The sequence below is a fragment of the Salvia splendens genome, unplaced genomic scaffold, assembly GCF_004379255.2.
Source record: "Salvia splendens isolate huo1 unplaced genomic scaffold, SspV2 ctg599, whole genome shotgun sequence".
Lineage (NCBI taxonomy): Eukaryota > Viridiplantae > Streptophyta > Magnoliopsida > Lamiales > Lamiaceae > Salvia > Salvia splendens.
The window spans coordinates 33,108-41,926 of record NW_024599260.1 but is presented as its reverse complement, the minus strand read 5'-3'; the positions used below and the strand labels follow the sequence as shown (position 1 = coordinate 41,926).

Here is an 8,819-nt window from a genome sequence, read left to right as displayed (position 1 = left end):
TATATGAAAATGTATTTATAATTATATTTTAGGAAGATTAAAGTCTAATTTTGGTCCCTTACATTTGCTCTAAAATTCTTTTTGGTCTCATACATTAAGTTTGTGATTTTTTTGTCCCTAACATATTATTTTGGTACATTTTGGTCCCAACCATATTGTTTTGGTCCAAAATAACCATTTTCTGAAATTAACTACAGTCCAATTTTAGTCTCGTACATTTTCCATAAAATTCTTTTCGGGTCTCATACATTAAGTTTGTGACCAAAATGTACCAAAACAATATGTTAGTGATCAAAAGGTCACTAACTTAATGTATGAGATCAAAAAGAATTTTAGGATAAATGTAAGAGACCAAAATTGGAATTAGCCTTTTAGGAATAATTGCATTCAGTCGTTTGGGCCGGGCTAGGCCTGGCCAGAAACGAATTTCCTTGAAGACCTATGTATATAGTTAGTTATTGGGCTCATGGGATTGGGCTGTGAGAAACATTAATTAATTTGTTTCATTACGAAAAGGCCTCGGCATATAAACTAGTACTACTACTAATTTTCCTTACCTTAACGAAGTTAAAAAATGTAAAGTTATCAAAAAAAAAATGTAAAGTTAAACACTATTAAGCTGATCCTCACAATCTTGATTTATTTGATGATATACCATTCATAGAATGATCAACGAGGAAAAAAAATAGCATGATATTTCCAGAAGCTTCTAGAAGTTTACTAGTCTTGAATCCGAACTCGTTTCAACATAGTTTTCCCATCAAGCTGGCCACTCTGTTGTTCCAATAGATAATCCTTATATTTCATCGCAGCATAGGCCGCCACCACGCCTTCGCCTTCCACAAGCCGACGAGCAGGGGCTACGACTGCGTCTAGAGACGGCCCGTTTGCCATTGCAATGGAAATCCTCGCCGTTTTATCGTTCACAACGGCCCTGTGCAATACGCTCTTGTACTTTCCATTGCTAAATATCTATATAAATACGCTTAATTAATGAGTTGTAACTAATTTTGATGGAATATCACTCATTTGTAGGAATGATAATTTTTCACTAGTGGGATGGAAAAAAATCGAGCTATATATCTTCTTATTTTTCAGTCTACTTTAATTTAAGATAAAATTATAATAAGACGTTGATGTGATTATTTTTCCCTTTCTTTTCTTATGATAAATTTACAACAAATTAAAAAAGAACACGCTAACTGAATCTTATAAGGTGGCGTTCGGTTGCCATGATTAATATCATGAGACTATCCATCTAGGATTAAGTTGTGGGTTTATTTAGTTGGAGGGGGAGGCTATGACTAATTATCATGAGACTATCCATTTAGGATTAAGTTGAAGGTTCAATCTTATGAACCAAACATGATACATATTTAATTATGAGATTTAATCTTGCCAACCGAACACCCCCTAATAAGATTAGATTGTACGTACCTCAAGATGATCGCCGGTGTTGACTAGTATGGAGTTGGGAGGAGGGTTTACATTAAACCATCTTTGGTGATGCTGAATCTGAAGGCCACCGACGTCGTTTTGTATGAGAAGTGTGAAAAGACCATGGTCGGAATGTGGTAGGATCCCCATTGCCGCCTCTGGATTAGGGCAGCGTGGGTAGTAATTTGCGGCGAAAATTTGTAACGATGACCTCAATTCCAACTCCGTCTCCATTTCCGTTTCCTCCAACCCTAGGCTTTGTGATATAGCTTTCGACAATTTCGATACCACATCGCGGCTTCGTTCACAATATTCCGGTAGCAATTGTCTACATATGCATTTTATGTACAAGAACAATAAATTGTAATAAAGAAGTACGGAGTATAACCTTTTCTTTAATTTCCTTGTTTTCGTGCCTTCAAAATTATTTTTCATGGTATGGTATACTTATTATAAATTTGATAGGCATTATCCAACCAAATGTATATAGATGAGTAGTTGTTATATAAATATTCATTAGTGTACGTGTCCATGTTATTTTGTGCATTATCTTCTTTGCCCCACTTCAAAATATTCCCGACAAACATAACCAGATGCTGTCGATGTTACTATCCAAACACCAAAAAATAAAATCATTAAGTGTAGGCGGCACTAGTCGCTTTCTTTTCTTTTAGTGTGATCCAATTCTTATCATTGTTACATTTCCTTCTTTACTGATAAATAAATGGCACTAAACAAAGTTAAGGAAAAAATTAATGTAATTATGCACATTTAATTAGACCCGTCAACCTAGTGTCCTATTCTATTTTAGTAATTATGAACACACAAACCACTTAATTATAATCGTCAATATTACCTTCAATATTGTCATCATTGGACCCACCTCATATATTATTATTATTATATTATTATTATTATTATTATTATTATTATTATTATTGTGGAATATATATTTCAATAATGATGCATAGTTAAATCGAAACAGTTGGTTAAATTGGTTTAGTTTTAAATCTTATAGTAAATTAGAACTATTAAAATCATTCCCAAAGAAAAGATAGTAGTGGTAGTAATTAATTTACCTTAGAGATTGGGGTTTGTGAGGAGAGGTGAAGTGAGGATGCACAAAACCTTCAAAAAATCCCTCCAGCAAAAGACGTTGTCAGTTGCAGCATTAAAGCTGGTGCCATACCTAATCGGGCTCAATACATTTTCGGGTTCGAATTCCGGTTTCTCCGCTTCCGGCAGATTGAAAAATTCAGCCGCAGCTTCAAGCACGCCCTGCCTCAACTCTTCCGGCATGCCGTGATTTACCAGCTACACCCAAAATAGTATACAAATGAAAAAACCATTATAAAGAAGAAACAAATTAATTTATAGTATATGATGAATTAATTACGATGAAGAAGCCCCAATCTTGACAAGCTTGGTCGAGATCGTGGATGGCTTTGGCCTTGTGAAGAGGGTTGTGAGAGGTGAGAAGCGAAAAATCGATAACCGGAATTGAAGCTTCGACTTCAGTTTCAGCAGGATCGGTGTGGTAGATGTAATTGGTTGGGATAGTAGAGAGATTAGGTGATTCTGCAAGATGTTTCACGCAACTAATGCTTCGCTCTGCTGCCATCTTTCAGCTGTAGAGAGATAGATAGAACTACAAAGAGAGAGTTTGTACACAATTATCCCTCAGCACACCGTTTAAAGAGCTCTTTTGACTTGACACGAGTTTTAAGAAATTGTTTAACTCCGTGAAAAAAATGAAATAGAGAAAATGAGTGAAATATGAAATCCATTTAAAATATTAATTTTATAGTATTAGATTATAAATATAACAAATCAATATAATATGGGTTCGTATACTAAAAATGAAATAAAATAAAATAATTTTATAAATTATAAACAATTCAAAATATCAAAATGGCTCTTTGATGGAACGAGGGAGTACATTTCTATTAATGTTAGTAGTATGATTATTTTATTGTGGTCTCGTAAAGTTTGATGCAGTCATGTCACCTAGAATTTTCCAATATAGTATTTGTACAACTTTGGACTACTCTTATCATCTTTATTTTAAAATAAATGGTCTAGAATCGGTCTGTCACTATTTTCAGAACTTTTATTTTAGTTGCAGTCATGTCACCTAGAATTTTCCAATATAGTATTTGTACAACTTTGGACTACTCTTATCATCTTTATTTTAAAATAAATGGTCTAGAATCGGTCTGTCACTATTTTCAGAACTTTTATTTTAGTTTTAATATCTAAATGAACATGTGTCATTTTGTGTGAGTATTGTTCTGCACTTCTGTGATATTTTTGTTTTATCATGTTGTCTATAGGGTTTTTTGACTGCTGAATTGGGTCCATATTTATCTTAAACTTTTCTCTACTAAATTTATAAGTTAGGAGTACTACATAATTAACATTTTTAATAACATTTTTTAAAATAAAAACTAATAACAATTTTCAAAATAAAAACTAAGAATAAATATTACTACTATTTTTTAGATTTTTTAGTCTAAAGACATTCATTAATCGCGATAATTTATTGATATCAATTTTAATTATTTTAATATAAAAATAGTATAATTGTCTAAGTTAAACTAAAGTAGTTCTGATATATCCTGGAGTTAGGGAATAAAATCATCAATACATATATTGATATTAAGTGTAACATAGACTGATATAGTACAATGTATATGATGTGTGGCACAAAAAAACTCTTATAACGTACATTAATGTTGGGAGTGATTTTTGAACATAAGTCAAATATCTCGAGCTGCACACATGCATGTAAGAAGTTGTTAGATTCCTCAAAAAAAAATACCTTAACTAAAATCAAAAGAATTACATGAATTTAAGTTTTGAAAAAAAAATTAGGAGAGAGAAAATGATTAAATTTAACTAAGTGCTATATATATTGTACACCCTTCAACTCATATGTAGTCTATTAAACATTGATATTTTTATCATTAATTCTATATCATCTATTTTATAGTAGTAATACAATAGTTGCAAACGCTTTTACATGAACATGTGCAAATATGATTTCATCAGAATTATCATTATATTAAATTTAATTTTATACTATGTTTTGTGAAAGAATAGTTTAATTTAAAAAATTATAGTACTATAAATAATGTTTCACTATATTTCAGAAGAGAGAAAGTAATTTACATAACTAATTACTAGTTAATAAATTAAGTTATGAAACTTTTGTATCGCATAACTAAAATGAAGTAAAAATAATCTAGTTACTTAAATCTACTACCACATGACTGTCACCATATTTGTATAGGAATATTTTAAAAACTCACATTTGGTCTTGTGAAATGGAGTAATTAACATTCTCATTTGTGTATAATTATACATATATATTTTAAATTTGCTTTAAAATAATTACTTTAATATTATTAGTGACATTATTGCCGCTCATCATGTTTGCAAAACTTACCGGCAACAGTTGTATACGAGATATTCCATATAATAAAAATATAAATAAATTATTTAATTACGAATTTTGAAAAGACAACATTATATCTTCCTCTCAAAAAAAGAAACAATTTTCAAACATAAATAACAATGGTAAGCTACACATAAATATATAATGCACCAATCCTCTCAATAGAAAACACACACACACACACACACACACACACAATTTTATTACACACATGTCATCCATCTTGACCTCGTCCATAATTTATTAATTAAGTCGATATCCTTTGCTCATCGAGAATTGATATGCCATTGAAAGTGCGGCTGAGCTGAGACTCCACATATTCTTGATACTTCATTGACCGATACAAAGCGCCGCCGTCCCTTTCCACCAGCAGTGCCGCCGGCCCCACCACAACATCTTTCCGGGACCGTTCCCCACCGCGATCGACAGCCTCTCCCTTTCCTTGTTCACCACCGCTCTGTGCGCGAGCTCTTGCATCTCCCGTTGCTAAATATCTGCCACAATTAAACAATGTACTTTTATCAATATTAGTACGTTCTTATAAATTCAAGAGTAAAGATCAATTTTAATTCTAAACATATGACCAAAATATGAATTTGGTCCAAATATTTACTTTTGAAAAACAAATTAATAACAAATGATATCCGGTATCTAGATTGAGGGGTAAAAATATATGTAATTATATTTTCATGTAGTAACTTTATTAATTTTGACGTTGTCAAGCTAGGTAGTTACCTCAAGGTGGTCACCAACATTGACAATCATAGAATTGGGGGAGGATTGACTTCAAACCAGTGGGATTGTCGCTCGATCTGTAAGCCAGCTAGTCCGTTGTGGATGAGCAATATCGTAAAGAGGCCCGGATCGTTATGTGGTGGCAGCCCTATTGTTTGATCTGGCTGAGGGCATGGTGGATAGAAATTTCCTCCAAATTTTTGAAAACTTGAATCCAGCTCCAAAGCTTCCTCCACGTACTGACGGTCGAGCTCCATGGATTCTGCTACTGCTCCCACCAGTTCTCGTGCCATTTTCCGGGTTCTTTCAGTGTATTCAGCCAGAATTTCCCTGCATGCCAACAACAAGTTGGTTAAAAATGGATCAACCAGATTAACCAAAATGAGATTTCATCCTGAAATTAATTAGTGACATATTTGGCATTTGAATTGATATCTTTTTACTTCACATTTTCAATATAACTCACGTGTAAATATCTCAATATAGACTTAAAGGAGTAAATATATTATATGTGAAGTGGATCAAATGAGAATTATCTAATAGTACATGATGCTTCTTATATACTCTATTATGTTCCTTAAAAATAGACATTATTTCTATTTTTGTCCGTCATAAAAATAGTTCACATCCATTCATGGAAAGTCTTAATCTCTAATAAGGTGAGCCGCATTCTCCACTAATAATACATTTATCACTTTTTTGTTCTATCATACTTTACCAGCTATGCATTAAAATCTGAGTCATCCCCAAAGTTTCTATTTTTATGGGACAAAGGGAGTATATTTTATACTCGGTATATATTGAACCAATAATACTCTTCATTAGTTATAGGTGTATTGCAGTTATTTTATAGATTCAATGCATGGCATTGCTAAGCTTGTAATTTGTACATAGTTTAGGTTTTTATTTTATGTCAACTCTCTAGATATATATTAACAAGCCATGCATCACAATATTAGAAGGAAAGATGAAAGTTTGTGAGGTACCTTAAGGGTTGGGGTTTGGTGGGGCAGTGGAAATCGGGGTGCACGTAGAGCTTGAGGAAATCTCTCCACAAAGTGAAGGTTTCATTGGAAGTACTCTTCAAGTTGAAATTTCCACAGGCGATTGGAGACGAAGTGCTTTTCGCCTCGTACTGCTTTTCTCGTCGTCCGGCAACCTGAAAAATTCTCTCACCGTTGCAAACATTGATTCAATCAACTCCTTCGGTACCCCATGATTCACCAGCTGCACTCACAAACGATATTGGTTAATGCATGTCTTATAGAACTTCTTAAATTAAGTTCCAATTTTTAAAATCAGGGTTAGACATTTTTCTGATTGAGTTGGACTAGCTCCATTGATACAATAATCCATCTGATTCCATCTTAAAACCAATTGGTTCAAGTTCGCTCTTACACTGATGCGAGATATTTGATTGTTTCATTTGTCAACAAGGCCAAGCTGGTCGTAGGTTTGAGTCTATCATTGGTTCAAATTTAATGTTGCAGTTACCAAAAAAAAAGTGAGATTTACTTACGACGAAAAAACCCCAATCTGCGCATGCTTCAGCAAGTTCAGCGATGGCTTTGGAGCGTTGATGGGGATCGGAGGAGGTGAGGGCAGAGTAATCAATGACGGGGAGTGACTCACAGCTCGAAGCCCTAGTGTCGTTGGTGTCTCCGAGGTTATATTTGGTCGGGAGAGCTTCCAGATTGTCGGAAGCATCTACCAAGGATTGGACCGATTCGTTGAACTCAAAGGGCTGATGGCGACGAGTATCATCAGCTGAGGAGTTTGTAGAAACTGCAGCTGGTGCCATGTTTTTGAAGTTTAGGGTTTGCTAAATTGATTAATCGGTTAATCTCAGCTTATAGTAGGTAGGTAGTTCATTAATCCTAAGTTAATTAACATATATATAGAAAGAGGGTGGCTTATTGCATTCATTGTATGCGAATTTCAACAATGAAAAGCTTGTAATTTTGTTGAATTTGATCAAGTTTAACTGTTGTATTTAACTGAAAAATCCAGTAGAAAGAGTCATGGTCGATATACGGTAAAGTTTTTAGTTGAACCTAACCACAGAAAATAACATATACGCATATATGAGTCAAAATCATTGTGCTAGAGGCAATATATATTGTATAGATAAGAAGTGTTTTCAAGGAATGTGGCTGGCCGGACAGTTTGATATGCATGTAATTGATGACGTTCTCTAATACCAAAGGGGAATAAAGTGGAAGAAATTATATTCTAAGTATATATTGAATTAGAAATTTCGGAACGGAGACGAATGAGACTTTTTCTATATATATTTGTCCTCTTATCTGAATGTAGTTAACTTATTGTTCTTTTCAGGACTTTAGGTTATCAACAACTCATGCATGCACTAAAATTTTCTCTTCACCTCCACTTTTTACAGTGTTTTCCCTTTATAGTAGTAATTTAAAAGCTTTATCTCTAAGCTAGCACTAAAATCTTTCTTACTCTCTCAATTTTTTGTCAAAGTAGGCCAGGTACGTGATTGACCAATATAGCCGCGTGAGCTGCACGTGCGCCATCGCGTGCATGAGAGGGGTGTGCGTTTTTTATGCTCTTAATTAGATCTCTTTTATCTTTAAAATTCTCCAAGGCTGTCCATTGGCAACGAAAATGTATGTTGTCCAGATAATTCTGTTTGTCGAGGTATACCAAAAATTTGATATTTTCAGTTGTTTTTTTATAAGATAAGGCCGATATTTCGATATTTTTTTCTCACCCCTAAAAGGATGGCCGGGGGTATATATATTTGTGCGTGTGCGTGTGCGAAATCTAAATAAATACTCGAAGAATTTTGGATACAATATATACGCATTCTTATTGGTAAGACTAGTGTGTCTTTTGATTTTACGTGAGAAAAAAGAAAAAAGGACTACAATAAGTCCAATAATAACAGTGTAATACTTTCTCCATTTGTTATTATATTACTTTGATTTGGATTAAATTTAAGAAACGTAAAGGAATGTGGTAGAAAAAATTAATGCATTGTGATTCTTTTTTTATATAAATATTAAGTTTAATAAAATATAAGTAAAAAGTCAGTTAAATATAAGGTTCATTTATTAAAATTAATAAAAGATAAATAAAATAATTATTTACGAATGGAACATTAATACTCGCGGAGGGAGTATTTCATTGAGAATATAACCAAATAATTAAATCTACAAATAAA

General features: G+C 33.2%; 2 pseudogenes; both read right to left on the bottom strand.

Moving 5' to 3' along the window:
• Window positions 1-614: 614 nt before the first annotated feature.
• On the bottom strand, window positions 615-3,141 carry LOC121790725 (annotated as a pseudogene).
• A 1,980-nt stretch (window positions 3,142-5,121) lies between these two features.
• LOC121790724 lies at window positions 5,122-7,430 on the bottom strand (annotated as a pseudogene).
• Window positions 7,431-8,819: the final 1,389 nt, after the last annotated feature.